The following is a 4,337-nucleotide window of genomic DNA, read 5'->3' as shown; positions in this document are numbered from 1 at the left end:
TTTTAAGTTTTAACTTTATCGAAATCGTAAGACCAAACTTTGAGTTTAACCTAATTTAATATATAAACATTGCATAATATATATTTAAAATTTTTAAAATATTTAAAATTGGAGTTATAACCTCATATAGAATATTTATAAATAATTTAAATAATTTTGTTCTTATTTAATATAATTCTACTTTCTAAATTTTAAAATTCAAATTTACACATGTACAAACAAGTTCATGGGACATAGGAGAGTACTTCACTATCATGTTCGAGCTCTTCCCTTCGATTTCTTATCTCTTACACCTTATTGTCATTCCTACATATCATTATTGTCATGAAAATTGATACGTAAAGGAATTAAATCAGGGGTCGAGAAAATGTAGCTAATCAATGGATTAAATATTTCATTCAAAATTATCATAAAAAACAATCCACTACAAGTGGAGGGACTCCCGACGCACCAAAATGTCGGAGGAAGTGGTAAAAACGTCAGAAAAAGAATTCATGACCCAGAAAGCAATATCGAAAAAGTCGTTGAAAGAAATGCGTCGGGAGAACAATTTCTGACACGTCACCAACAAGGTGTCGGGAATAACCTTCTCACGACGTTTCTTTTACCGATGCCTTCGATGCGTCGGCAATACCTAATTCCCGACGTCATCATGTTCGACGTCACCTATGCGTCGGGAATAATGACTTCGACGTCATTATATCCGACTTCACTTATGCATCGGGAAAAACTATTTCTGAAGTATCGTGTGCAACATATTCCCGACGTTTGTTGCGTCGAGAATTCCTTTTTATATGTTTTTCAATCAAGTCTCTATTTTGTGAAATATTCACATTCGTTTTGGATTGAATTAAAGGAAATTAAAAATAAATTAGTAAATTACGAAATACAAACAAAAATTCAACAAAAAAGTTTAATATTGATAATACAAAGAAGTTCAAAAAATATAATAGCGTTCATAATACAAAAAATATAATGTTCATAATAGGAAAAAATGCAAAGAAAGTCGTACGTCTTCTAACAAGCCTCAAATGTCATTCTACATCGCGGGTCCTGCAATGATAAAAAGTGGCTAAGTTTAGTACATATATATCCATATCATCACTTTATACTGTCATTTCAAAAACTTAAGAATAATGGAAACATATATACGTACCACAAAGCTGGGGATCATGTGGTAGTCCTTGCTATGCCCGAGTCATGTCTTATATCAGCTTTCGTATTTGTTCCACTTCTAAAGCCAACGCTTGGTGATTTATTGTTTACTCTTCAATCCATTCCAAAGTTTGATCAAGCTTAGCTTGTAATTGAATCTCTCTTTCTGTGAATTGTGAACATGACGTCGAGGAACTACTCGCACTTGTCATCTTACGGGCCTTCGACTTGGGTCTCCAACCAAGGCCTTTTTAGTTGCCTGGTCATCTGCCCAACACTTGATTGCATATTTCATCCCTAGAGAGTGGCTGACTACCCTCTGGGGTAGGCTGAGACTGAAGTTTCAGCATTTGATTCTGTAACAAATTTAAAATCTAAGTTAGTAAGTCAAAAGATATTATCAAAGAGGACAATTAATAAGGGCATAAGTGTTGCTTCGATAACTTACATGCGCATCCTCTGTGGCCTGCGACACGAACGTCCCGGCTCTAACGTGTGTTTTCTGGAACAACTCCACACGGTCGACCGACTTCCCTCTTTGTTCAATGAGCTCGTGTTATCATTGTAGAAACGACTTTAACCCGCTGCTATGATTGTAAGACTACTTCAATGTAGTAGCCTTGTTCGTCCGTGATTGTTCTTGCATGAAAACAATTATATTGTTTATTTCTTATACATATTAAAAGTTGAAATCATAATTAACCATGACAAATGGTTTAATTGTTCACTTGGAATGCACAGTTCATGTAGTGGTCATAGAGGAAGTGTTAGTGTCACACCCCCTCCCGGACTACCTGCTACCTTAGACCGAAAGATGGCGTGAAGCCGACGAACAACGCTTTGCTGTACCTGTATCTGTCGACTCTGCTTAAAACTTTCATGTGATGAACTTGCCAATCTAGTATATAAACTATTGTACATGCCACAAAACACAGCGGATCCTAGGCTAGTCAAACACATACATGAAGTGTACCTCAAAATTTACCGATTTCACGAGTAAACCTAAAGACACCTTAATCAAAATATAACCAACAAAATTTACACAACTACAGCTCCTAAAGCTTCTACAAACTGTGGAGTATCTATAACATACAAGGGTGTATATACACCACAACACAACAGACTCTATGCCCAACTCAAAACACGTACTGGCAATCGATAATGAAGCTTCCGCAGACTAAGGCAGTCTATCAGGCACCGGGAAGTCGATCTCTACCTGGAAAATGGGTAAAACATTTTGGAAAGGGTGAGCTATGAAGCTCAGTGAGTGACTCAGTTTAAAACTATGAATTTAAAGATAAGAGCACGTGAAAACTTTACACATATAAATCTGTTTATACAAGTCGCAAATGTAAATGTGTAGTAGTAAGAATAGCTTCCTTAAATACTCAGCATGTTCATCATTGAAATCTAGCAAGGCATATCAAGTATATCGAAGCATTTTAACTAACATGACGAATCTACGTTGTACTAGGTTGTGTAGGGTACACCTAGTACAACAACGTTTACAAGCACTACGATGTAGTGGGGCCCGCCCAGCACTCCCATCATCTTTGTCGTAGTGGGGCCCGCCCAGCACTCACGACAGCATCGTTGTTACGGAGTACACTCAACGTCAACAACGGAATCTAACCAGTGTGCACACGGTAATCTCTAGCCTCAGGCTCAAGATCTCAGTCATGTAGTTAATGAAAATTTCATAAATCATCTTTAAATATTAAAACATGCCTGCTTATAAATTTTACACAAAGCTCGAACTTTACTCAGCTCTTTCGTGGAAAATTGTAGTTCTTAAAACAAAACTTCATACTAATTCATGCTTTGCTTAAAATATTGTGGTTTAAATACTTTCCAAACATTTAATATCTACGTGCTAGCATAAATTTCTTTAAGAAATCTAGTCTCCAAATGTATACTTGAAAATAGTCATGAAATTCAAATACTTTTCATGGCTTCGTAAATAAACATTTATCGCATTCAATCATAATAACAATTATGGAAAATATTTCAAAGTTGGTTTTGTCACTCACAGTCTTGGGCTAGATCCTTGGTCTATAAGCTCAGTTTAATTCTTCTCGGCCTGCCAACAACCCAACCGAGTATTAAAACTCTAAACATTCTGGTTTCCTAAAGATATACATAACATGTCGCACCAAAGATGACGCTCACGAAAACAAAGCTTAAGAAATAAAATCCTATTTCAACAATTCTCTAAAATTTCCAGATTTCTAACATAAACTTCAAAGGACTATAACTTTCTCAATACTTAACCAACATGAGTGTTCTTTATATCAAAATCTTCATTTTGAGATCCTCTAAAACTTACCTCAAGACATATAAATCTGATTCCCCATGCATAAACACATATAACCCTCAAAACAGAACCACTTCCAGAATCGCGCGCACACGACCTCTTTAACTTGTCCCTACAATTTAACTGATTTTTAGTCGTTTTTGGTTTACAATTTCTTCATGAAAGTTATAGTAAATTGAATAATATTTCCAACCATACTAAATAGAGATTCTAACTCTACCGATACACTCTGAAATACAAGAAAAACCAGAGACCTCCTGATTTCGAGTAAAAACCAACTGCCCTGTTTTCTTCATCAAAAAGCACCAAATGAATATCCGAATTTGCTCCAACGTTCTTCATAAAGTTTGTTTAAAAATGAGTTAACTTTCAGTAAATGTAAATCTCACCTCTTAATTCCTTTTGAAGAGTTCAAACCGAATTAAAAACCAGTGATGTGCAGAATGAACTAAAATTCAGCCATGGATACACTTTGCTTGAGTTCTCCTCCTCTTCTTCAACCTAAAAATTCTAGTAAAATTTCTCTTCTTCTTCCAAACTCTCTCTTAGAAGTTCTCTGCAAATTGAAGAAGGAAAAAGAAAAAAAAATTGGAACTTGGTTGTCTTCAAAATCTTGGCGGTGAAGGGAAGAGAAGAAGAAGAAGAAAAGAAAAAATGAAATTTTCTTCTCCTTTTCTTCTTTTTATCCTTTCTTTTCTTTCTTTTCTTTACTTTATTTAATAAAACTATTTAATATATAAATATATATATATATATATATATATATATATATATATATATATATATATATATATATATATATATATTTACACTTAATTTCCATTTTCTTTTTCTTTTTTTTTCTTTCCACATTTAAAGAAATTAAACC

General features: G+C 34.4%; 1 long non-coding RNA gene across 8 annotated transcripts; it reads right to left on the bottom strand.

Annotated features, from left to right (window-relative positions):
* Positions 1 to 899: 899 nt before the first annotated feature.
* Positions 900 to 4,098, bottom strand: LOC107992144 (uncharacterized). Of its 8 annotated transcripts, none has more exons than XR_007816124.1 (7): positions 3,859 to 4,098; positions 3,690 to 3,759; positions 3,482 to 3,581; positions 3,186 to 3,235; positions 1,604 to 2,371; positions 1,157 to 1,511; positions 900 to 1,053 (listed from the first exon to the last, which is right to left on the bottom strand). It is a non-coding gene; the product is annotated as an uncharacterized LOC107992144 (long non-coding RNA). The 8 variants fall into 8 exon arrangements; XR_007816126.1 differs by having other exon boundaries at positions 3,724 to 3,759; XR_007816122.1 differs by having other exon boundaries at positions 3,690 to 3,752.
* Between the last annotated feature and the right edge of the window lie 239 nt (positions 4,099 to 4,337).

The sequence above is a fragment of the Cucumis melo genome, chromosome 12 (assembly GCF_025177605.1).
Source record: "Cucumis melo cultivar AY chromosome 12, USDA_Cmelo_AY_1.0, whole genome shotgun sequence".
Taxonomy (NCBI): Eukaryota; Viridiplantae; Streptophyta; class Magnoliopsida; order Cucurbitales; family Cucurbitaceae; genus Cucumis; species Cucumis melo.
Note: the sequence above shows the minus strand (reverse complement) of the source record. Positions and strands in the feature narration are given on the sequence as shown.